The sequence below is a fragment of the Hyaena hyaena genome, unplaced genomic scaffold (genome assembly GCF_003009895.1).
Source record: "Hyaena hyaena isolate Hyena2069 unplaced genomic scaffold, ASM300989v1 scaffold_2, whole genome shotgun sequence".
NCBI lineage: Eukaryota > Metazoa > Chordata > Mammalia > Carnivora > Hyaenidae > Hyaena > Hyaena hyaena.
In genome coordinates, this window is record NW_024080634.1 from 2,641,260 (window position 1) to 2,668,342 (window position 27,083).

Consider the following 27,083-nt stretch of genomic DNA (forward strand, 5'->3'; position numbering starts at 1 on the left):
TGAGTCACTTTAGAGGAAGAAGCCCACAGCTGTGTGACCCACACAAGTGTCCATCAAGGGCCTGCCACATCCAAGGTTCTGCTCTAGGCATGGTTGTGGCAGCGAGGAGAGGGAAGTAGGGTGACCTTGGAAGTGTCAGTGCTGGCTGAGATTTGTGACCCAGAAGCCAGACGGCACAGCTCTGCTACCTGTGTGACCTCGGGCAAGCTCCCTGACTACTGTGGGCCTCGGCTTCTCTTCTCTAGAATGGGATTTCTAGTGGTACATAATTCATAGCCTTATGTGAGGATCAAACAAATTAAAGGTAGAAATCATGACAACAGGTCTTGCTCTGTGAATGTTCGTTATTATTTTCTGAATTAGCTCCTTCGTCACCCTATCTAGTGATATCCTTTCCTCCCTAGCTGTTATCACTGTATGACCTTATTACACCTGAGGTGGGTTCGCTTGTTTGTTCCCTGTGCTCCTTCCTCCTCGGGCTGCAAGATCATGGTGGGCAGGGAATTTGTTCTGTCGTCACTGAATCTTCAGTGTCTGGAAGAGTGTCTACCTAACATATAGCAAGGTCTCGGTACATACTTGCTTAGCAAATGAATCCAGAGGCTGCTAATGTCAGAGAGCTAAGAGAGGGCCTCGAACAACATTAATACTAAACAGAATACAGTAAGGCTCCATAGAAAGGGTATACAAAGCCACAGGGCTTTAAAGGAAAGAGAAATAGGGGCGCTCAAATGGCTCAGTTGGTTAAGCGTCCAACTTCAACTCAGGTCATGATCTCACGGTTCGTGGGTTCAAGCCCCGCATCAGGCTCTGTGCTGACAGCTCAGAGCCTGGAGCCTGCTTCGAATTCTGTATGTGTGTCTCTCTCTCTCTGCAACTCCCCTGCTTGCTCTCTGTCTCTCTCTGACTTTCAAAAGCAAATAAACATTGAAAAAAAATTTTTTTAAAGGAAAGAGGAATAAATCAGTTGAGAGTTCTCAGAAAGGTTTTGGAGGAGCAATACCCTGGGAGAGGGGTCGAGGAGGAGGAGGAGGAGGAGGGTCTCAAGAGATGTAGGTGGGGTGGAGGGTGTGGCTGGAGAGGGGGAATTAGTGAGAGCAAAAGCGGAGGTAGGGAAAGGTAGAGCCTGCTTCCCAGGTGGCCAGTGGTGTCCTTGGGCTGGTCTGCAGATGACAAAGGCTGGGGACAGATGACAAAGTCTGGCTGCAACAGGCTTTCAGTGTGTGCTTCTGAGGGTGAACTGTTCCCTGGGTCCCAGGAGGATTCAGTGCAGGCGCTCCCTGCTCAGCGGCATCTGGGCCCGACCCTTCCCTCGAGCTCGCCTGCGTTGGGAGTGACCCGTGGGTCGACACTCATGGTTGAAAAGACCCCAGTAGCTTTATGTCTTTTGTTGTTGTTTTTTTAAGAATGTAGAAACTGGGTTTTCAATTCCGAACTCGAAGACAGAGAACATAGCCCACCTTTAGGGCACAGTGGGGTTCCCCAAACATGAGTCAGCTTTGGGACAGATAAGCATTCTCTCCACAATGCCCAAGCACACAGGGTACCCAAAGACTTTACATTCTGCTTGACTCCTCAAAGGAAATTGTCTTCTCAAAGGACCACATGGGGAACAGAGTGGGAGCAACTAGCATGTGTGTGCTCTCCGATGTCTGGATGGAAACACCCAAATTTGTCCCTTCTGCACATATCTACCAAAAAAAGAACTCAACGTCGTCTATTTAGAAGGCGGTACCAGTTTCCTACCCCAGGAGCTGATGTTTTGTGGTTCACAGGGTAGAAAGGATGCCCTTTTCATGGATGTGTTTAATACCAAACAAGCAGTGAAAGTTAAAATAATTACCTGAGAACAATTGCCTATGTTTCTGTCATCTAATTAGTTAATCTGCCCAGGTGTTTAGCACCAAGGCCTCTATGCTTTAATTGGAAAAAGTCAAGGACAGAAACTAATTAGCAGCATTAATCCAAACCAGAAGTCTAATGATATTAACCACAAATCACCATCGCAATCAGGAACCTTTATTCTCAAACATTTTCGAAGTGGGGGAGGAGAAGAAAACAAAGTCGTTTGAGCTTTAGAATACCAACTTCTAACCACCAGTTGCGAGCAACCTTGATCCACTCTAAGAAACTGAAAGAATTGTGATTGACAAGGCACTAGAGATTTATAAGTGAATGAAAACCTCATCCATACCCTTGTTTCAGGCGAGAAAGAATGAAATACCATCTTAGATTCAACAGCTCTCCGTTCTGTTCATAGATTGACCCCCACGTCCCTTGTGAGTCCCCTCATCCTAATTAGAGATAAGAATCCACGTGGCCAAAACTTTCAGAGGACAAATAGATTTTTATGATCTTTTTTTAAAGTTTATTTATTTTAGAGAGCAAGCAAGACGGAGCAGGGGAGGGGCAGAGAGAGAAAGGGGAGAGAGAATCCCAAGCAGGCTTCCTAATGCCCGCACAGAGCCCGATGCAGGGCTCAGACTTACAAATCATGCGATCATTACCTGAGCTGAAATCAAGAATCAGACGTTGAACTGACTGAGCCACCCAGGTGCCCCAATTTTTATGATCTTAAACTCTCCTAAAACTTCCCTTTCATTCATTTCTGTTTTCTTTTCAATGGGAGAGAAAAATAACCAAATTCTACAAGAAAAATTCCTAATTCTAAGACAGCTGATGCACTAGGAGATCTATAAAGAGAACCACCGGGTTGTTTTTATTATGGACCTCTTCTGCTTGCATCTTGGTCTCCTTTCCAGAATTTTTCATTTCCTGTGGCATTTTTCTTAGGAGACCTGGTGGTTTCAAAGCACAAGGAGGGACAGTTCTGATTTGTTTTGTTTTTATCAGCTAACATAAAGTGACCTTAGAAAAATTTTAGATTTCGCACCCTGACATTTTAAGTGATTAATTAGCTAAAAACTCAAACTGGATGAAAAGCCCTATGGGGGATTGGGTCTCTGTCCAAGAATTAGGAAATTCAGACGCAATCCTTATTTGTTGCAACGGAGGAGAGTGTTTTTCCGTCCCCTCTGGTCTCCATCGATGACTTGGTTTTGTTAGTATCGCTAGCCAGACCCCCCCCCAGGTTAGTGCCAACTAACTCAAACTTGGACCCCCACCCCCCACCCACCCAGGAAAAGGAACTTGAACTGTCATTCTGAGGGCCATTCCTCCTCGGAATGCTTCTCATTCCCCACCTTCATTTCTGCTGCTACCCTTCCCCAGTGCAACCCCTGAATAGACAAAAATTTTTTAAAGAGAAAACTAACTTTCAAAGAGTAAAATCTAGGTAGTTGCATAGTTCAGTATCTGCCTTTTAGAAATTTAAAGAAAAGAAGGAAAGAACGAAAGAAAAAGAAAAAAGGTCTTCACCGTCTTTCCCTATAGAACGTGAACAGCTCTCTGCTTCATGAAAACATCCCTGTGTCCCAAACACTGGCCCCCTAGAGGTTGTGGCTTAGAAACCGGGGTGTAAATAAAACCTGTGTATAAGGTAATACCGCTGCTTCGGGAGGTGCCCCTGGCTTGTTTATTTATTTCCTTTTTTCAACCTCTCTTTGTTTGATACGCGCTAGGCTTTTCCAAGCCTAAACTACGAAACACAGCTCACGCTGAAGGGTTAAAATAATGCGGGTCATTACGGGGCTATTCCCGAGGACCACAGCCAACTTGCTGCAGCTGTTAGGAGGCCCAATTGCCGTCCACCAGGGAATTTGCTTATTTCTATATCACAGTCTCCCACCTTGATAAAAAAGAAAAAACACACCCATTTCATTTGGACTGTGTACTAAGAATAATTGCCACCAATATTGATTGGTCCTGGGGGACCCGGCTGAATTTAAAAATGGCAGACTGTGAAATCCCAGCTGATGTAGCCTCACGGAGCTTGCTGCTTATTTGTGACATGTTCCTATGTTTAAACTTATCTGCAAAAACTGTGAAATTAATATCCTCATGTTGAGTACAATATGGTGACACACCCGGCTGAAACACATGGTTATTTCTGTTCTGTTTTTAACGCCGGCGTCTGCCTGCGTGCACGCTGCTGCTGATCCCTCTGATGAAGAAGCATCTGTACATTTGTTTTCTATTTATTTTCAAGGTTCGAGCAAATGCGTGGGGTTGTTCACTTTCTTTTGCCGCACGTTTTGTTTCAGCGGGGTTTTCACCTGGAAAGGCTCTCCTGGTGGACTCTGGCTTGGGTGTCAGTGTTCCGCTGCCGTGTTAAGTTCTCCTTGATCGTGTGTGCTTCTAATGCGGGCAGCTGGAAGCGAGACATTTCCTGGCAGGTGCTTTCGTCTATGAAAAACAGAGAATCTTAACCCCCAATTCCATGGGACTAAGTTGCAAGGGTCAAACAGGACGAGGATGGAATTTTCAAATGTTTCTGTGATGAATCACAGCTAAGAAAGAAATCTTACTCGTTCGTTATTAAATCAGGCAGAGATGTGCTTTTAAGCCCCAGCGAAAAATATAAATGGCTGCGCGCATGGAAATTTCAGGGTTTCAGGGACTGTTACCATGACATAGAACAGCAGAGAACCGGGGCACTCTGCTTGCTGTTTGCCCAGTGGCTCTTTGTTTCATATGTCATTGTCACAGTCGTTGGGAGATCTCATCTTCCCTCCTCTCTATTCGGTTGTCCCTCACTTCCTCATATCGTACACAAATTACATGATCTGAGCAACCCCGCTTTTTAAAAACACATGCGTATAGAGGAAAAGCTGGAAATATATACACGGAAATTCCCAAAGGTCCTCTCCGCCTACTATGCGATTACCTGTGATTTTAATTGTCTTCTTTTTGCTTATCTCTGTGTCCTCAATTTCCTACGCCATCTATGTATCATGACAATAAAGGAACAATTGTTTAAAAAAAAGCCACAAATAGCATCACGTCTGTAGTTCATGTGCAAATTACATGTAATTTCACTTTACATCATTCAATGCGACAAGTATATTTATAAACAAAATATTTAATATTGCCATCAATCTTCCGACTTACATTTTATATTCAAAAGCTTGCTTTTATGTTAAGTGATTTCAAATTCACCCTGGTATATTCCAACGAGTAATGAAAATGTAGCTGTTCCTTCTTGTTTTTATTTACTTACTGGTCAGTTGGTCGGTTTCATTTGATCTTTGGAGGTAGGATTTCCTGCTCATTTTTGTTGAGGATTTTACTTTATTGTTATCCTGACGTTTCTAACAACGGGTCCCGGTGTACAAATCCAGGTGGTAACTAATGAGTAGGAAAGCCTGTAGAATGAGAAAAATAAATGCAAAACACACATGCACACACATGGTAGGCACAATTTATTTCACGATCCCAAATTTGGAGAACAGTTTTTTTTAACTGCAAACCAAGCCAGCAAATGTGCTTGTTTGAGAGAACAGCAGAAAAGTCTACATTCACTTACATCTCCAGTGGAGCCACCAATTAATGGAAATAACAACTTAATTTCTTTGCATACAGTTCTTCATACTTTGAAAATAGAGCATAAGAAACCAAGGTAAAGTATATTCCTAAGTACTTGGGAAAAACTGCTGGCTCCGGGGGGGGAGTTGAGAATCAACGTATTTAAAACTATTTTGAAGCTGACTTCACAATGTTGGTGTTATTTGTACAAAATATTTCTGCAGAAGCTGTCTTATAGTAGTTTGGGGCCCCCGCCCCACCCCACCACCAGCCTCAGGAAAATGTCACATTTGTGGTTCCAGACCTATAGACTCCGTGTGACAGGCTGACGGACTTCCTGCTGCCTGCTGAGCTGGGAGGTCCCAAGTCAGGATGTGAAGAGGAAGGGCTGTTCCTAAACTCAGCTGTAACCCCTCATTGGCGGGACTTGCTTGCATGAAATGCAGCTGAAGTTTGTTTTTATTGGGTATTACTGATTATTTTAATTTGTAACAGCAGATGTCTGGAAATGGAAGAGAAAGAAACTGGCAAAGTGGTCCCTCAGGTTATTGTCTCTAAGTCAGGTGGTCTGTTTGCAGTCACCATTCCCTAATTAGAAAACACAAAAGCTTCAAGTTCTAGAACCTTCTGTTCAAGTCTGGGCTCCCCTAGAGGTAATTACCAAAAAGTGATGTAACACTGTTTTTCCTTCGGCAGCCACATCCCTGCCAAATGGTATGGCTTTTTAAAAATAAATAAATAAGACAGAGGAGGAGGATGGGGAGGAGGATTTCCCCTCATTTAAATTTGGAAGGTTAATGGCTTGCACAGTCTCACAGACATTCCGCCAGAGACTCTTCTGGGGAGAAGGGGGAGGGGCTGCCCATCCCACATCAAAAACAGCACTTGGACAACTGCAGACAGTGCATGGTGTTGAGGTTGCCTGCAAACATAAATGATGGGTTTCTTCTGGACACGTGAGACAGACAAAGGACAGATTAGCATTTTTTCCCAGAGGCTGATGTATGGAACGTTCGCAGTGCAGCAGGTACCCAGGTGCGTTCTAAGATGTTTCCCACTCCGAAAGACTTTCTTAGGAGTATGTAGTTCAGGAAATTCTAGCCTGACTAACTCGACTTACAGAAGACAGGTTCAGGACAGCTACATCCAGGTGCCACAAGACCACAGATGGCCACTGTGTCACGGTGCCCCTGCCCAAGGCCCAGGGAGCCAGATGAAGGTTGACTGAGAAAAGAAATGGCAATTCAGCTGAGAAAGCCATCTCCAGCCATGGCCTGCCTCAGTGCCAAATGGTGACCCGGAGACCCGCCAGGTAAATTAAAATCCAGTTAAATTTGAACTTCAGATGAATAATGTAATTTTTTAGTTATAAATGTGTCCCAAATATCAAAACATTATACTATAGGGGCACCTGGGTGGCTCACTCAGTTAAGTGTCCGACTTCGGCTCAGGTCATGATCTTGTGATTGTGATTTCAAGCCCCACGTCGGGCTCTCTTGCTGTGCTGTCAGTGTGAGGCCTGCTTCGGATGCTCTGTCTCCCTCTCTCTCTCTGCCCCTCCCCCGCTTGCACTCACTCGCTCTCTCAAAAGTAAACATAAAAACAAACCAAAAGCTGTACTATAATTTAGTACATGTACTGCGTTCCAGGACATATTCTAAATTGCCTATACTTACAAAATTACACATAAGTCTATTATACCAAAACCTTATTTATTGTTGATCTGAAATGCAACATCAAATTAAAAAATATAGGGTGCGTTGGGGGTGCCTGGGTGGCTCAGTCGGTTAAGCATCCGACTTCAGCTCAGGTCATGATCTCAGGGCTCATGGGTTCGAGCCCCGCTTGGGGCTTTGTGCTGACTGCCAGCTCAGAGCCTGGAGCCTGCTTCTAATTCTGTGTCTCCCTCTCTCTCTCTGACCCTCCCCTGCTCACGCTGTCTCTCTCTCTCTCAAAAATAAATAAAACATTAAAAATTAAAATATATATATAGGGTGTCTTGTATTTTTATTTGCATACAGTGACTTCAGGGGGGTGGGATGGCCCCAGGCCCCATGGAAGAGTGACCCCTCTTCCGCTTCCTACCCCTCCCTGCTCAGAGGCCCCTCCACTGGAGAGGCCTTCCCTGACCATCCATATACCACCTCACCCCTTCCCACTCTCTCATCCCCTCAGCCTGCCTGACTCCCTTCCATAGCTTGTCACTGCATGACATACCACGTATTCTAAATAAGTGAAGTTTAGGGGCGCTTGGGTGGCTCAGTCAGTTAAGCCTCTAACTTCAGCTCAGTCATGCTCTCACAGTTTGTGGGTTCCAGCCCTGCATCGGGCTCTGTGCTGACAGCTCAGAGCCCGGAGCCTGCTTCGGATCCTGTGTCTCCCTCTCTCTCTGCCCCTCCCCTGCTCATGTTCTGCTTCTCTCGAAAAAAAATAAATAAATAAACATTAAAAAAATTTAAGTCGGTAAAATCTATTTCCCATGAATTCTACAAGACCAAGGACTTTTCATTTTTACTCTCAGCCCTCAGACTAGTGCCCACCACACTGCGGGCCTCAGCAGGTTTCTGTGGAATTGCAGACTAACACTGACCACGTGGGCAAAAGCAAAGCTCTGACATGAAAGCAGAGACTGAACTCAGAGAGGTTCGTGCAGCTGCGTGGCTCGCCCAGGAGCTCTGTCGGTCAGTGCTCCCCGGATGCTCACCCGCTGATCCCATAGGTCTGATGTGGGCTTGAGATCCCACATCCCTAACCAGCTCCCATGGCAAAGGGAGTATTTAAGAGAGCACAGATAAAGGTAAAAAGAAAGAGATCACAACCTGAGGATCCCACAATTCTGTCATCAGAGGAAGGCACCATGGGGTGGGGAATCTAAGTTACTTGATCAACAGTATTTTATAAACAGAAATTAGAAATCCAGTCATCCTGAATCTAGAAGGTCCATATTTCAGAAACTATTATTAAAGCTCCTTTCGCTCGAAGGGGGGAAGAAACGAACACAAGAATAATAACCGTTGTCACGGATATGATTTAATCAGGCCACAAGAAAAGCGTTAACAGGTGTCACGAGCAGAGGTGGTGCCTGCCTTTTCTTGGTGACCTTGAATTCTGTATTGAATTCAGTCTCTGAACACCTGGAGAGCTCTCACTGACCACACTCTGGCAGTGTGCACCACGAGAGTATGGGACGCTTCCTCACTTCTATGCCCAGAAAGTAACCAAAAGCTTACTTAAAAAAAAAAGTTATTTTCTCAGAAGAAACCTTCTGAAAGATTGAATTCAGAGTCTGTACATGCCTGTGGGTGTGTGGGAACCTACCTGTGACATCCACTCCCTAAGATGCTCCATTTTCTATGAATTAGGAAAGGGGCTGAAAGTAACTACCACAGACTCATTTTCATGATCAGGCTGCTACCCTTTTAAAAGTTTCCATGTCGTTTCAATTGTGATCATGTAAACAGAACTCATGCTTACTGTCATTTCAAAAAAAAAGTCAGAATAGAATAAATTGCCACCCATACCCACTATTTTTCTTCTTTCTAAAGTACGGAAATGGAAAAGAAATCACCTGTTCAGCACAGTCTATCCAAATGCTTCTTATAATAAAAACCGAAACAGGGGCGCCTGGGTGGCTCAGTTGGTTGAGCCTCTAACTCTGGATTCCAGCTGAGGTCATGATCCTAGGGTCATGGGATCAAGCTCCATGTCAGGCTCTGTGCTGAGCATGGAGCCTGCTTCAGATTCACTCTCTCCCTTTCCCTCCACCCTTCCCAACCCTTCTCTAAAAAAGGGGGCACAGTGCCTGGGTGGCTCCGTGGGTTAAGCATCTGACTTGATTTTGGCTCAGGTCATGATCTCCTGGTTTGTGGGATTGAGCCCTGACATTGGGCTCTGTGCTGATAGCTCGAAGCCTGCTTGGGATTCTCTCCCTTTCTCTCAGCCCCTCCCCTGCTTGTGCACATGCCCATGCACTAGGGTGCTCTCGCTCTCGCTCTCTCTCTCTCTCTCTCTCAAAATAAACAAACAATTTTTTAAAAATTAAATATAAAAAATAAATGGATAGCTTAAATCCGGCCTATGATTAGGAATAATAGGCATTTAAAATTCAATGACAATTTAATTCTTTGGAAATATCACCAAAAAGTTTATAATCTGGGAGACCCATGTCTAGCCTCACCTGTGTGGTTTGGCTTCAGGAAAGAATCCTCCATCTCTGGGCCTCGGTTTCCTCTTCTAGAAAGTAAGAGAACTGTGGAGCACCTGGGTGGCTCCGTTGGTTGAGCGTCCAACTTCAGCTCAGGTCATAAGTTCGCAGTTTGTGGGTTCGCACCCCGCGTCGGGCTTGATGCTGTCAGCGCAGAGCCTGCTTCAGATCCTCTGTCCCCTCTCACTCCATCTCCCCCCTCAAAAAACAAACATTTTGAAAAAAGAGAATTGAGCCAAGTTACCTTGAAGATTTTCTCCAACTGTTGGTCTATCATTTCTCACATCCTTTCAACCAAGGTGCCAGCAACCACAAGGCTGTGCTTCCTTGAGAAACAGCGCCACCTTCGGGTCACAATAACCATAACAGAGCTGTTGGGGCTTTGCTTCTCCAATGGATGAGCGGTATTTGCCGGATTAACAGAAACCCGTCTCCCTCCTGTCCTCTGGGACGTGGTCACACATTTGTGAGTCTGCCAGCTAGGTTAAGATCAATGTGTACGGACACGGAGCCAAGCTGAGCTAACTGGCCCACAGGGGACAGATGCATGACCTCGGTCTAATCATCATAGCCCCCAGCCAGCAGAGCTCACCCACAGAACAATTTCTGGTGGAAGGCAAGGAAATGAGGAACATACTAGACCAACTGAATCCTCTCAAACAATAACCATTTCGACAATTCCACTTGAGACAGTTTCCTCCTGTTCTGATCTTAGTAAGATGTCATTGGGAGGTGCTCTTGCGTACTTTTGCTAAGGAAAATTACAGAACAGACTCTTTAAGCAAATAACATTTTTTTTCCACACAGCAAATATTTGTTGAGCCACCAACGGCTCAATGTCCTCAAAGCCAACACAGTGCTGAGGGATCTCACAGAAGTATTTTTATTAAATTCCCACAATAGCCTTTGCCAAGACAGGAATTAAGATCCACATATTTCAACACAAGGAAATTGAGAGTCAGAGAGGCCCAGAATGAAGGCTCTTGCCTGCAAGCTTGAATATGCAGACACACATGTTTTCACACAGCCCTCCTGTGTAGGGATGAACCTCAGTCAACATGCCCCTTTTCAAGAGCTCATATCTCAGCACAGTGTTTTCTGACCCATTGCAACCAGCAGACTGGAAGCCAAGGCAGTTTGAGCACGTGATTTCTTTCTTTCAAGTGCGAGGCATATGCAGAAACTGGCCCTACCTTTGCCAGCCACCCTCAACTACAGTGACCCAAACCGCTGTTGAGTGAGGTCCCTAGAAGGTGTGATATAATAATTTGCTACTAAGTATCACCATTTTGAAATGATGACACTTCGGAGAAATAGAGTAGAGAACATTTAAGATTGTCCCATGGATAACATCCCATCACCCCCCTAGATTCCATGGGTTTTCTGGGCTGGGCAAAGGCACAGAGAAAGTGCTAGCCCAGGGAATGCATCATATCTGGAAGTAGGTGCCCTGGGCATCACTGAGGAAAGAGGTGGAGAGCCACTGCTCCATGCCACGGTGCTCGGGGCTGCGTATCTCACACTTCCCTATGTTCCCATATGCCTACATGATTGTACTTGGCAAGATCGATTTTCTAGTCTTTGTAGGGCCCACTAAACAGCATACTGGGCACATAAATATTTGTGATGCACTAAGGGAAAGAATATGGTCTCCGTGAAGAAAAGAGGAATGATATTAGCTGGGGGAATCAGACGTCCTTGAGATGACAGCTCAGTTATTTTAGGATGGAGCCTAAAGGAAAGAGCCTGGCTACAGGAGGGATAGGAGGGAATGTCTATGAATTTTGGATTCTGGGTAGAAGTCAGAAAAGACCCAGATGGATGAAGACACCAGAGTTGGCTTGACCCGGGGCGCCTGGGTGGCTTAGTCGGTTAAGCGTCCGACTTTCGCTTAGGTCATGATCTTGCGGTTCGTGGGTTCGAGCCCCGCGTCGGGCTCTGTGCTGACTGCCAGCTCAGAGCCTGGAGCCTGTTTCAGTCTGTGACTCCCTCTCTCTCTGACCCTCCCCTCCTCACGCTGTCTCTCTCTCTCTCTCCTAGAAATAAATAAAATCATTAAAAAAAAAAAAAGGAGTTGGCTTGACCCTTTGGGGAAGGAAAAGTTAAGATCTGACCTCTGAACCACAAGGCAGATGCCAGAAAATGAAAAAATGATATATTGTATAAGCGAGGAATTTTTCAGTTTTAAGTACAGTATCTTCTCATGTTCAGAAAATTGTGTTTCTCAGGGTTGAGTGATGACCAAGTAGTTGCAGCTTAATTAGAAGTTGAGAAAGAAACGCTTGACCTTGGCTTCCCAGTTTGTGCATGGAACTGGAATTGGCAGTGTTCATTCCCTACTGTCTCAGAAGCCAAGGCTAAGAAGGAGGAAGCCAGCCTGGCTCAGGGCTGGTGGTCACTCCACAGAGGCAACCACCGATCATGAACAGGAACAGAAAAGCAGAAATGTCTACACAGCATGCGTTCCTGGAAAACGTACTGTACAGCGAGCCTCAAGAACGGGAGCAGCGGCTTAGCTAATCCCGGCTGAAGCCTGGTGAGACCCGTCTCCAGACCCAGTAGTGATTCTAGATTCACGATCCATTGTCAACCGTCCATGCCATCCAGGTTTCTCATCCCGCTAGCCTTCTCTTCTCTTTCTTTCCACCCACCTTCAATGACCCCTGCCTCCTTTTCACAATAACTAATCTGCAGGAGGCTAGGCCAACAGAGAAGCAATGACATCTCCCAGAAGGGTGAAATCAATGGATGGAAACTGGTTGTACCTGAATGGAGAGACTAGTACTTGTAGCGGGTGAAGAGGAGGAAGGACAGGTATCAATGGGCACCAACTGGTGACTGGCAAAGAGGCTTTAGGTCTTTCAGTTCCTCAAATGAACCGGGCTTCAAGACCTGCCAGCCCATAAGGCCACTTGGGCAAGGGAAGGAAGGATGTATCCTTTGAGCCAGGGCTGCCCAGCTGTGGGCGTGGCGTGAAAACGATGCCTTCATGGGAATGCCAGGCTGCACCTGAGCCCCCATGCACCGCCACCCCCCACCCGCCCTGTTCCACTGGTGCATGGTTCCTTGGGCATTTACTTGGGCTGTTGGGTCTTCCTGAAATGCTACACACCACAAGTCTCACGTTACAGTTGGCTGACTCAGGTCAGCCTTCCCGGCCTCTCCCAGCTGAACGTGCTCATTTTCCATTCTCACATCACCCCGTACTCCACCTTAAATAGCCTCATCACAATCACAGCGCTTGTGGAATTGTCTTTCTCTGGTGACTGCGTAAGCTCCTAGGGAGGAGGGTATGTGTCCCCCGTGCTCACTGCCGGAAGCCCCGTGCATGCCAGACATGGGCGATACAACTCAGCAAATGCTTCGGAAGACGTGCATGATGAAATGAATGGAAGGTTCAATGTAGGAGTCATAAGAAGCTGCCTTATCCTTCTAAAGGGAATGGCTTGACCCCACCCCCAGCTGCGTGTAGCCTCGACATGTCAGGACAGTCCCTGTATCACATGCTGGGTCCTCTATCGGGCTGGGTCCTCTTAGCAGCTTATGGAAGCTAAGGCAGAATGTGCCAGGGTCTTCTGTGCTTGCACCCCTACTTTTCTCACTTGCATCCATAAGACACACATTTTGTGCACGTTACAAAAACGTGCTTCCCCAGACTGGACAAGAGAAGAAAAATCTCACGCCATAGAGGCCATCTAGAACAGTCGAGGGACTCCCCAGGTTTGGAATACACGGCTGCCAGTGTTTTCATTTCATGGTATCTGATCACCTTTGACTCATTCGGAAAACGTTTATTGGGGTACCTCCTAGGTGCACCAAGCACAATCTTAGCCGCTGATTTTCCCAATCTTGAGAGAGCTTTTTGGATCCCAAGATGTGTCAATGGCTTCTGTTTCACAGGCCAAGAAAGATGGAAAGCCTGACATCTTAACTGCAGTACATTAGACTTGGTCCACAACATAGAGAGTGTGGTTAATAGCATTAATTTGATTGGCCCCCTGGGTGGCTCAGTCAGTTAAGCTTAAGGGGTTAAAGCATCCAACTTAGCTCAGGTCATGATCTCGTAGTCTGTGAGTTCAAGCCGCATGTCGGGCTCTGTGCTGACAGCTCAGAGCCTGGAGCCTACTTAGGATTCTGTGCCTCCCTCTCTCTCTCTGTCCCTCCCCTGCTCACGCTGTCACTCTCTCTCTCTCTCTCTCTCTCTCTCAAAAATAACATAAATGTTTTTTTAATGTTTAAAAAATAAAAATAAATAACATTAATCCAATTTACAAAGGATGTGTGTTGAATAACCACAAACACAACAGGACAGTGATTTCCTGCTTACAAAAGGGTACTTGCTTGTGGACTATTTCCGGGAGCACCAGACTAGGTTAAAGATCTTTAGGGTCTTTTTTTTTTTTTTTAAGTTTATTCATTTATTTTTGAGAGAGAGAGAGAGAGTGCACGGGGGAGGGACACAGAGGGAGGAAGGGATAGAATCCCAAGTAGGCTCCATACTGTCAGCACAGAGCCCAAAGTGGGCATCAAACTCGCAAACTATGAGATCGTGACCTGAGCCGAAATCAAGAGTCAGAGGATCAACCAACTGAGCCGCCCAGGGACCCCTAAAGATCTGCAGTTATAGGGGCACCTGGGTGGCTTAGTCGGTTAAGCGTCCGACCTTCGTTAGGTCATGATCTCGCAGTTCGTGGGCTCGAGCCCCGCATAGGGCTCTGTGCTGACTGCCAGCTCAGAGCCTGGACCCTGTTTCAGTCTGCGACTCCCTCTCTCTTTGACCCTCCCCTGCTCATGCTGTCTCTCTCTCTCTCTCTCCTAGAAATAAATAAAACATTAAAAAAAATGTTTAAAAAAATCTGCAGTTATATAAGGAGGCATTAAGAAACTATATTTATATTATTACGAGGGGATCTTCAGCCTGCTGCCCAGCACAGTTATGTCTCCCATTGGGCCAAGCAGCCCCTCCCCCACGACCTCCCACCCCTTCCTCACAGCCCAGCCTCCCCTGCTTGGCACAGCAGTTGCTGTATATTTTTAATTCTGTGCCATGGGAACAGGAAATTCATTGTTTTCAGGGCATTTGGCCTGTAACATGAAGACCCAGCAGAGGGAGCCATGTCCTAGCATAAAAGTTGCTACAAAACACAAGATGGCCGCTGTATTAGGACCGCCATAACCAAGTGCCACAGACTCGGAGGCTTAAACAATGGGAACTGGAAACATACTGTCTCTCACCGTTTGGAAGCCAGAAGTCTGAAATCAGGTGTCAGCAGGGTTGATTCCTTCTGAGGCCTCTCTCCTTGGCTTGCAGATGGCCACCTTCTCTCTATCTCACCTGAGCCGCCCTCGGTGTGTCCTGTCCCAACTTCCTCTTCTTATAAGGATGCCGGTCATTTTGGATTGGGACCCATCCTAATTGCTTCATTTTACCTTAATTATCTCTTTAAGGCCCTATGTCAATTACAGTCACATTGTGAGATACTGGGGGTTAGGGGTTCAACGTATGGATTTGCGAGGGGATACAATTCAGCCTGTAATAGCTGATGGGGTTTTGGAGTGGGGGGGGGGGGGGGCCTGGAACTGATGGCCAGGAAAGAATTCTTAGAAAACTAAGGTTGTTTTCCCTCAAGTAAGGTGGCATCGAGACAGTAGGGAGGGGCGCTTGGGTGGCTCAGTCTGTTAAGCATCCCACCCTCGATTTGGGCTCAGGTCCTGATCTCACAGTGTGTGTTTAGCCCCACATCAGGCTCTGCACTGACAGTGCAAGGCCTGCTTGGGATTCTCTTTCTCTCTCTCCCTCTGCCCCTCCCTGTTCTCTCTCTTTCAAAAAATAAATAGCAACAACAACAAAAAGATAGTAGGGAGTTCCTGGAGAAATGTTCTACTCTGTATTTGCCTCAAGTATCTGTCAATGGGATGCAGGTTATAAAGAAATTTAATTTTACTTGCCAGTTCCTTCTGGTCTTTTTCCCCCACTCACTATGGGGGATTGCGGGGGTGGGGGGTGGGGGGAGAGGTAATGGTGGGTCTCCAGGAAACTGAGTATGTAGGTTTCTGGAGATTAGGCTATTCATAAGAGATCTTTTTTTTTTCTTGTAATTTACAAAGACATTTGTAAACTAATGGAGACTTCTGTCCTGTTAACATTTGTTTTCCACTTTCCTTTGTTCTTCGACTGCCAGGAGTGCCTGAGGAATGTCACACAGATCCCATTGTTGGGGGGGGGGGAGCGGGGGCGGGGTTGTTCGTTAGTACTTTGTCCTCAGCTTGCCTTAAGCCCCCTTCATCACAGCCACCGTTTTCAACTTTATTAACTTTTAAAAAGCTATATATTTTGAAGTGTTTCTCCATGGTTTTCTAAACGTTCACTCACCTATATAGTTTTTAACTCCCATGATGGAAAACACATCGTTGAAAAGTCTTTGTCGGCCGCCATATTGGCACACATCAGTGGTTGCTTTCTGTCAATCTGAGCAACGCAGACGCAGGCACCTCTAGGGAAAGTTGTGCACGTTCACATATCTAAAGACACAGAAGGAAGTCAGTGAGGCCAGGACACAAGCAGGGTGGCTGGCCGCCACCTACAGAGGCCACATCAGGTCCCTGAGCATGGGATGGGAAGTTGCAGATGAGGCCATGATAATAAAAGCTACCCCAGGCATTGGCAAATCCAGTCTCAAAAACTCTCTCCTCTGTCTTGGAAACAAAAAACTCTCTCCTCCCCTTCTCTCCCTGCAGCTTCATACACTCAAGGCTGGAACAGTTCTGCTTCTTGGCCAGCCTGGAGTTGCACAGGGAAACCTCCTGGGCCTGGTATGCGGGTCGGTCCTTCAGTTGGACAGCAGTAGTCTGACCGCGAAGTGCTCCCTGCTCCCCAGGCACAGACCCTACTCTAATACACCCCTGACTTGGAGCCTCAGAGCCGGACAAGGGCAGTTAGAGATGTCTTGAAGGGTCAGGCTAACTGGCCCCTAGAATCACCACATATCGCACCCAACAGTCTTCACATGTGGTCTACCCAATCTGAAGGGCTGTCTCAAGGATGAACAAAAGCATCCTTGAGTGGCCGATATCTTTTCTGTTTTCTGTTTTCTTAACAATCAATTTAAGCTATTCTAACTGAATGCCTTCCACAACATGGTCACAGAGAGGGCTCTGGAGCCAGACCCCAAAGTTAGAATCCTGGATTCACACTTACTAGGTGACTTTGAGCAAGTCGCTTGTCCTCTCTAGGCCTGTTTTCTCACCTATAAAATGGGGGAAGGTGCTAACCCTGCCCCTCGGGGTTGGCGTGAGCACATGACTCAGTACGTAGGGGGCAGGCAGCAGCGCCAGCATGGAGGAGGAGATGCAGGAGGCTGCGTGGTGGGCGCGCCATGAGCCAGGAGAGCAGACCAGGGCAAGCAAACCCTCAGCGCCTCATAGTGCTCGGATGGCGGAAGTGCAGGGTGCTGTGGGCATTGCAGGGGCATCACCTGGCCCACATTTGGGGAGCAGAATGCTTCCTGGCGGAAGGGACAGCTAAGCAGAGTCCAAGAAGGGAAGGAGTAGCCAGGAAAGAGGAAGTTGGTGAGTCTTTGGGGGACAGGGAACAGCATTTGCATGCACACTCCCACAGGGAGGAGGGAAAACAGGTCAAGGGCGGACACTAATTTAGCCTAGCCCAGCAGGGCAGAGAGCGGGATGAGGAGTGGCCCAAAGACTGGAGCAGGAAGCAGGGGCAAGAACAGGTCCCACTGGCCCCACGGAGGAGTCTGCATTTCGTTCTGGGGATGATGGGAGCCCCAAGCCTCCAGCAAGGGAGCAGAGGGCTGGCGTCTGCATTTTAGCAAAATGGTGCTGGCTGCCGTGTGGAAAGTGAGTGAGAGCGTGGGGTTTTGTACTTGTCATGTTTGCCTGTGATCCACAGGGAGCAAAGTGGCACCACAACCATCTTCGTCTTTAAGAAAAATAACACGATTGGGGCGCCTGGGTGGCTCAGTTGGTTGAGTGGCCGACTTTGACTCAGGTCATGATCTCACAGTTCATAGGTTCCAGCCCCATGTAGGGCTCTGTGCTGACCGCTCAGAGCCTGGAGCCTGCTTCGGATTCTGTGTCTCCCTCTCTCTCTGCCCCTCCCCCACTCGTGCTGCATTTCTCTCTGTCTCAATAACAAATAAACATTTTTTTAAAAAAAGAAAAATAACACGATACAGCATTACAAATACCAAAATAGGGGCAGGGCTTTGCAAGCAGCTGGCGGCCCCGAGATTCAAGCTTTATTAGCCCTGGGATAAAGCCACGTCTGAGTACAACCCAGTATACCCACACCACACACACACACACACACACACACACACCACACACCACATGCATACACATACTACATACACACACATACCACACATATACCACATACTACACACACCATCCACCACACACATACTATGCCACACATACCATACACATATACACACACACACCATACACACCATTCACTACACACAATACTCACTACACCACACATAAACACACACCAATATTATTCACTACACATACATACACACACTACACACACACACACACACACACACCATATGCAATACACACACTTGAAACAAGCCATGATTTATCATTATTATGTACTATGTGCTGTGCTATTTTCTATTCTACTTTTTTTCTTCTATTCCATTTCATTCCATGTCTCCTAAGGCTACCTGAGACTCACTTAAGTGATTTCATGACCCACAAGTAAGTCCCACGCTGCACTTTGGAAGACACTGGCTTAGAGGGAGGCACAGGGGGCCCCCAGGCTGCTGTGAAACAGGGCTTCAAAGAAGCGCAGGCCACAGGGAGGGTGTGCTCTGGGCACAGGCGTCACCCCAGCCTGGGCTGCGGCTCAGACACACGGCCACATCCCCATGTAGGAATGTGGGGGTGCAGGGCCTCGCAGCCCACCAGGGCAGCCAGAAGGAAAGGGCCCCTCACTGCACGGCTAATCTGACCCTAAGAAGATTTAGTTTTGAATCACCCTTCTGCTTACAGTGGCCTTGGGTTTCCTGTGCCTCCCTCCAAATCAGTGTTTTCCCAACTGCAGATTGGAGCATATTGGTGGGTCATGAAATCACTTTAGTGAGTCTCATACAGCATTAAAGAGAAAGAAGGAATGGAATGGAATGGATTAGGAAGAATGGAACAGAATAGAAAGAATAAAGTAGAAAGAATAGAATAGAGTGGAAAGAATAAAATAGAATAGAAAAAATAGAATAGAATAGAAAGAACAGAATAGAATAGAAAGAACGAGTAGAATGGAAAGATTGGAAAAGAAAGAATAGAATACAATAGAATAGAAAGAATGAAATAGAATAGAAAGAATAGAACGGAATAGAGTAGAGTAGAATAGAATAGAATAGAATAGAAAGAACAGAATAGAATAGAATAGGCAGAGCACTTGGTAAGGATAAGTACTGACTTATTTGGTGTGTGTGTGTACGTGCGCAAGCGTGCATTGTGTGTAACTTTCACTTCAAACCAGCCATTAAATAAGCAAACCTGTAAATGCAGGGCAGAGAAAATCAATCATGTCCAGTGACTCAGACACAGAAATCTACATAATGGAGCAACTCAAGAAACTCCAGACTGAAAAATACAGAAAAGATCCCGCACCCACAGATAGTGCCTGACTCTGCCAGCTGATGACTCAGTGAGAGCTGAGCCGTTTCCTCCCTTGGCCAACTTTTTTTCCTCATGAATGTTCAATCCTTCTCTCCCTGCTTCCAGAGGCCCAGGGAGGAAGGGGCCTCCCGTTCTGGAATGACTCACCCTCTTACAAGTCACCTCAGAAACCTCAGGCCAAGATCATTCTTTGCTTTTCCACTCAGATGCTGCTGCCAGCCATGAGCCAGTGCTCAAAATGTGTGGGAAACCACATCAGGAATTTCCCACAAAGTTGCAGCTCGGTCCCCGGTGCATTAGTAGTTTCTGGAGAAATAGCAGCATTACTGGACTGGTCAGCACTAGTTGGATTTGTGTCTTAAAAATAAAAGAAAAAAACAACACTTTCTCAACTAAAAACCATGACAAGGAGTCTTAATTTGATAATTTTTCTGACTTATATGAAAATTACAAAGTTAGAGTCCACCTAAGTGTGTGTGTTTTTTTTTTAATATTTTTATTTATTTCTAGGAGAGAGAGAGACAGCGTGAGCAGGGGAGGGTCAGAGAGAGAGGGAGTGACAGACTCTGAAACAGGCTCCAGGCTCTGAGCTGGCAGTCAGCACAGAGCCAGACGCGGGGCTCGAACCAACGAACCGAGAGATCATGACCTAAGCGAAAGTCGGACGCTTAACCGACTAAGCCACCCAGGCGCCCCTCACCTAAGTGTGTTTTTTGTGAATTATCTTTGTGAGAAAGAATGACATTTCTTAAACGGTGCTACGCTAGAGAAATCCGGAATGTGGAGCCATATCATATGGACATATGCATGAGCACACGCAGAGAAATGCACACAGAGACCCCTTGCTGTTCCCACCCCTCACTTCTCCACCCCACCCCCCCGGCCTGCACCTCTGGCCCACAATCCTCTGACCCAGCATTGCTAAGATCCTCACTGATCTCCAGGCTCTAAAACCCAACAGACAGGCTTCGGTTCTCTGCTTGACACCTTGACAGCATTCAGTACAATCTCTTTCCCTCTTCTTCTAGAAGCACTCGCTTCTCTCAGCTTCCCCCTGACACCACACACTCTGGGTATTTCTTTCATCTTTCTGGCCACCTTTCAGCTCCCTTCACCGGCTCCTCTTCCTCTACAAAACCTCAATGTGCACATTCTGTCCAAGGTCCTTTTCTCTTTTTGTTCTGTATATTCTATCTGAGCAACAAGCTATCATGGGGAGGTGGCGTGGGAAATGTGTGAGGAGAGACTGGTGATGGAGCGGAGGCTGCGTTAGCAGCATTTGGTGGGCGGGGGGCCAGAAGCCAAACAGAAGGCAATATTACCAAAGAATTGTCCACCCGCAAGTCCACCACTCACCCCTCTTCCCAAGAAGCACCGCAGCCACATCCAACCCATGGATTCAGTCACTGTCCGCAGGTCAACGACTCCCCAGCCAGAACTCTCCCCCGAGCTCTGGTGTTTCTTTTAGACACACACACGCCACATGATATGGGTATGTGTGTGCATGTGTATGTACGTGGTCAACGGTGTCGGGGGGGTGTATGTACAATGAGTGGTGAATGTGGGGGGGGGCTGTGCAGTGAGTGGTGGTGGTGTGGTGTGTGTGTGTGTGTGAGTGTGTGTGTGTGAGTGAGTAGTGTGGGTGTGTAGTGAGTGGTATGTGTATATTAGTGAGCGATGCGTGTGTGGGATGTGTGTGTGTATTGAGTGCTGAGGGTGTGGGTGTGTGTGTATATGTAGTGAGTGGGGGGGTGTGGGCATGTGTATGTGGTGCGGGGTGTAGGTGTATATGTGTATGTTTAGTGAGCTGGGGGAGTATGGCTGTGTGCTGAGTGGTGTGTGTGTCTAACGGCATATCAAAGGCAATATGACCAAAGTCAACTCCTTTTTTCTTTTCTTATGTTTATTTTTGAGAGAGAGACAGAGTGCAAGTGGGGGAGGGGCAGAGAGAGAGGGAGACACAGAATCGGAAGCAGGCTCCAAGCTCTGAGCTCTCAGCACGGAGCCCTGCCCACCTGGGGCTCAAACTCACAGAGGAGAGATGGTGACCTGAGCCGAAGTCGATGCTTAACTGACTGAGCCACCCAAGCGCCCCTAAAGTCAATTCCACATCTTCCCCTCAAAGTTGCATTTCCTCCAGGATGACCTTCCTCACACCCTGGGATCCCCATCTGGCCTTCTCCACCCAATCCACTCACCATGCGCTAACGCAGCTCCCGAGGATCCGCAGAACCCACCTACACCTGTCCGCGCCCACAGCCAGCATCCACCCCGACCCGCGTTCTCTCTGCCAGGACTGTGCGGTGGCCTCCTCTGTTTCCGCGTCCGCGTCCTTAGCAACCGGAGTCATCTTCTAAAACAGCAGCTCCCGGCCTCCCACGCTCCCCCTCCAAGTGGCCGATGGCTTCCCTCTCAGGATGTGGCCCCAAAGCGTCACCAGCACAGGTGAGGCAGACCCTACCTGCGTCTCCAGCCTCTCTCTCCCATGTTGCGTTACCTGAGCTGCCTGCTGCCAGCCCTTCATGGCGCCCTGCATGCTAGCTACTATGGTAACTCTTGTATCACTTAAAATACCAATTTTGGTGACAGGAAACATTTTTTCACTTGTCAATTAAGAAGTTACTGCTTCTAATCATGAAATAAATAAACTATCTAGTCACTACTTTTTAAGTCTTTTTAATGCTTTATTATTTATTTTTGAGAGAGAGAGAGAGTGCGTGCGCACACGAGCAGAGGAGGGGCAGAGAGAGAGGGAGACACAGAATCCGAAGCAGGCTCCAGGCTCTGAGCTGTCAGCACAGAGCCCGACACAGGGCTCAGACTCAAGAACCCTGAGATCATGACCTGAGCCAAAGTCAGACACTCAAGTGACTGAGCCACCCAGGAGCCCCTCTAATCCCTATTTTGTAACAAAGAACATTTTATTCTGTTAATCAAATCTTTACTCCATAATTACACAAGCAGTTAATTTAAATTTTAATCACACAAGCCAAAAAAAAAAAACAACCCAACAACCTAAGATACCCCCACCTTAACAAATGCTCCTTCTTTTTTCTCCCCCCTCCCTCCCCCCTGCCCGCAGTGGCTAATGCTATTTCCCTAGTATCCTAGTGTCGGCTCAAATGTCACATCTTCCAGGAGGCCTTCCCTAAGATGAGCACCCCCATACATTCTCATGGTTCGTAGTCTGTCCCTTTCCAGAACTGATCATAATTGTTCTGAATTACTTGGTTGTGCCGTTCTTTATTGAATGTCTTTCTTTGCTGCTCTGGGAGCAGCTCTGTGGGATGAGGAACAAGCCAGCCTCCTTCAGTGAGGGTCCTGCGGCTCCCCGTGCAGTGCGTAGCAGAGCAGACACTCAGGACATAGCCAATATGTGGATTCCAGTTCTCGTTCCAGATGCTGACTCAGCAAGAGTGCCGATGTTCCCAAGATAAACCCAGGAGAAAACTGATAAAATTATGAGAAAGCCCTGAGGGAACATAGTTGTGAAAGGATGGGGATGGGGGGCCTTTGGCCAGAGGCAGGAGTTGGTAGGCTGCCTATGGACAGGCTCAGATACAGAACAGAAACCATGGGCTCCTTGCTTGTTCCTCCCCAGCCAATGTCAGGGGCAAACAGCGACTTCCCCTAGACCCATGCTAACCCAGACCTGGGGACCAGTCGTCCCCAGGAGAAAAATCCAAGCATCTCAGCAGTTCTGTGCTTGTGAGGAGTTAAGAAAAACAAGTGGGGACATGCACACACACACACACACACACACACACAGTTGATTCCTGTCTCTTGACAGCTCCCTTTTCAAACCTCCATGCCAAAGGAATCACAATCTAAAACTCTTCCTACACTGTTTCTCCCTAGGGCAAAGGTTGGAGAGCTAACCTGAGGAGTTTGTCTTGCTGAGTATGGAGTGACTGCAGGGACTGGCCTCTCCCCACCTATCACCCTGGGACAGTGATAGCCTAGAGTCCAGCCTTCATAGGTATTGTCTGAGAGAGACACGGGTGCCCTGCGGCCCCACCATGGAAAGTGAACTCACAGGTCAAAATAGTAAAAAGCATTAGAGAAGCATAACCATTTTCAAAACAAACAAGCAAGGAAATAACAACAAAAACTGGGTTGCAGAGTCCAGCAGAAGCAGAAATGACGTGTAAGTCCAAGATGTTAAAATTAGCCTGATAAGCCATGAAGAAATAGAAGAGGGGCGCCTGGGTGACTCAGTCGGTTAAGCGTCTCACTCTTCACTTTGGCTCAGGTCATGATCTCACAATTGATGAGACTGAGCCCCTCATTGTGCTCTGGGCTGACAGAATGGGGCCTGCTTGGGATTCTCTTTCTCTCTGTCTCTCCCTCTCTCTCTGCCCCTCCCCCACTCTCTCTCTCTCTCTCTCTCAAAATAAAGAAATAAACTTTAAAAATCTTTAAAAGAAAAAAAAGAAATAAAGAAGGGGAATTGAAACAATAATAATACAACATAAAAAAGGAACTGAGCCCAGGAAATGAAAATACATAAACAGTTGAAGTAAAGAACACATTGATGGAAGTGAATAGTAGACTGGATGCAATTCAAGAACAAGTTGGTGAATTGGAAATCCAGCCTGAGTAACTTCTTTAAAAGAAGGAGCAAAAAAAGAAATTAGAAAACGTTAGAAGAAAGCAAAGAAATATGATGATTTATGTGTAAGTACTAATATCCCAATAATGAAACTCAGAAAAGCAGAAGAATAAAGTGAAAAGGAAGAAATGAAGGAATAATGGCACTAGATTTCCTAATTTAAAAATTTTTTTAAAATGAAATATCTGAGATGAAAGAGTCTACTTAATGAGAAAGAGGAAAAAAGGGAGCGAATCACACCTAGGCACTTTATAATAAAACAGGTAACCATCATTAAAAGCCATTTATCAAAAACCCACAGCTAACATCATTCTCAATGGTGAAAACATGGAGAGCTTTTCCTCTAAACTCAAGAGCGTGACAGGGATTTCCACTCTCACCACTTCTATTCAACACAGTACTAGAAGTCCTATCCAGAGCAATCAGACAAGAAAAAGAAATAAAAGGCATCCTGATGCGAAATAAGTAAAACTTTTCACTATTTGCAGATGACATGATACTATATTTAGAAACCCCTAAAGACTCCACCAAAAACTACCAGAGCTAATAAATGAATTCAATAAAATTATAGGATACAAAATTAATATACATAAATCCGTTGCAATTATTTACACTAATAATGAAGTGGCAGAAAGACAAATTAAGAAAATAATTCCATTTACAACTGCACCAAAAAGAATAAAATACCTAGGAATAAACTTACCCAAGGAGGTGAAAGGCCTGTACTTTGAAAACTATAAAACACTGATGAAAGAAATTGAACACAAACAAATGGAAAAATATCCCATGTTCATGGATTGGGAGAACCAAAACTGTTTTGCTACCCCCAATCTCCAGATTCAATGCAATCCCTATCAAAATATGAACAATATTTTTCCCAGAACTAGAACAATCCTAAAATTTGTATGAAACCACCCAAAAAAAAAACCCTGATTTTTTTGCCAAAGCAATATTGAGAAAGAAGAATAAACATGGAGGAATCATAATCCCCGATTTCAAGATATACTACAAAGTCCTCAAAACTGTATGGTACTGATGCAAAAATAAACACATAGCTCAATGGAATAGAATACAGCCCCCTGAAATCAACTGATTCTTACATGGTCAACGAATCTACAGCAGAGAAAGCAAGAATTTGCAATGGGAAAATGAGTCTTTTCCACAAATTGTATTGGGAGAACTGGACAGCTGCATGCAAAAGAGTGAAACTGGACCACTTTCTTATACCAGACACAAAAATAAACTCAAAGGGAATTAAAGACTTAAATCATAAAACTCATAAAAGAAAACATAGGCAGTAATTTCTCTCTTTTTTTAGATTTTTTTAACATTTATTTATTCTTGAGAGACAGAGACAGAGCACGAGTAGGGGAGGGGCAGAGAGAGAGGGAGACACAGAAACCAAAGCAGCCTCTAGGCTCTGAGCTGTCAGCACAGAGCCTGAAGCGGGGATCGAACTCATGAACCACAAGATCATGACCTGAGCTGAAGTTGGACGCTCAACGGACTCAACGTGACTCAACGGAGCCACCCAGTCACCCCATAGTCAGCAATTTCTTAGACATCAGCCACAGAAATATTTTTATAGATATGTCTCCTGAGGCATGGAAACAAAAGCAAAACTAAACTATTGGGATTATACCAAAATAAAAAGCTTTTGCACAGTGAAGGAAACCATCAACAAAACAACTAGACACCCTACTGAATGGGAGAAGATATTTGAAAATGAGATATCCAAGGGGTTAATATCCAAAATATATAAAGAATTTATACAACCCAACACCAAAAATATATATAATCCAATTAAAAAATGGCCAGAGGACCTGAATAGGCATTTTTCCAAAGAGCACAGACAAATGGCCAACAGACACATGAAACGATGCTCAAAATCACTCATCATCAGGGGAATGTAAATCAAAACCATAATGAAATATCACCTCACACCTGGCATAATGGCTAAAATAAAAAAGATAAGACATAACATAACAGTGTTGGTGAGGATGTGAAGAAAAAGGAACCCTTGTGCATTGTTGGTAGAAATGCAAACTGATGTAGCCACTGAAGAAAACAGTATGAAGGTTCCTCAAAATATTAAAACTAGAACTACCATATGATCCAGTAATTCCACTATTGGGTATTTGCCCAAAGAAAACAAAAACACTAATTTGAAAAGCTATATGCAACCCTATGTTCACTGCAGCATTATTTACAATCAAAATATGAAACCAACCCGTGTCCATTGATAGATGAATAGATAAATCATATATGTGATATATAATAGAATATTACTCAGCTACAAAAAGGAATGACCTCTCGCCATTTGTAGCAACATGGATGGACCTAGGGGGGTATAATGCTAAGTGAAATAGATAGGGAAAGACAAAATACCACGTGATCCCACTCATATGCTCAATTTAAGAAACAAAGAAAAAAGGGGAGAAAGGAAAACACAATACAAAACAAAACTTAAAAATAGAGAAAAAAGCTGGTGATTGCCAGAGGGGAAATGCATGCCAGGATGGGTGAAATAGATAAAAGGAATTAAGAGTACACTAATCATGATGAGCACTAAGTATAGAATTGTTAAATCATTATATTGTATACCTGAATGAATATAACCCTGTATATTAATTATATTTCTAAAAAGCACCAAGAGTTGAGATTTAATAGAAAGAATAACATTTTAAGGGGCGCTTGGGTGGCTCAGTTGGTAAGCATCCGACTTCAGCTCAGGTCACTATCACATGGTTCATAAGTTCGAGCCCCACATCAGGCTCTCTGCTGTCAGCACAGAATCTGCTTTGGATTCTCTCTCCCTAACCCCCTCTGTCCCTCCCCAACTGGTTCTCTCTCTCTTTATAAATAAATACATGCATACATTTTAAAATATGCAACTCTAGGGCGCCTGGGTGGCTTGGTCAGTTGAGCATCCGACTCTTGATTTTGGCTCAGGTCATGATCTCATGGTTTGTGAGCTTGAGCCCCGCATCTGGCTCTGTGCTGACAGCTTAGAGCCTGCTTAGGATTCTCTGCTTCCCTCTCTCTCTGCCCATCCCTAAAAATGAATAAATAAATATTTTTTTAAAAATAAAATAAAATATTGGCACAAAAACAGACCCATAGACCAATGGAACAGAATTGAGAACTCAGAAGTGGACCCAAAAGTATACAGCCAACTGATCTTTGACA

General features: G+C 45.7%; 1 long non-coding RNA gene across 1 annotated transcript; it reads right to left on the reverse strand.

Moving 5' to 3' along the window:
• Positions 1 to 3,962: 3,962 nt before the first annotated feature.
• LOC120229983 lies at positions 3,963 to 9,672 on the reverse strand. Its single transcript, XR_005527892.1, has 4 exons — positions 9,602 to 9,672; positions 5,120 to 5,264; positions 4,787 to 4,844; positions 3,963 to 4,305 (listed from the first exon to the last, which is right to left on the reverse strand). It is a non-coding gene; the product is annotated as an uncharacterized LOC120229983 (long non-coding RNA).
• Positions 9,673 to 27,083: the final 17,411 nt, after the last annotated feature.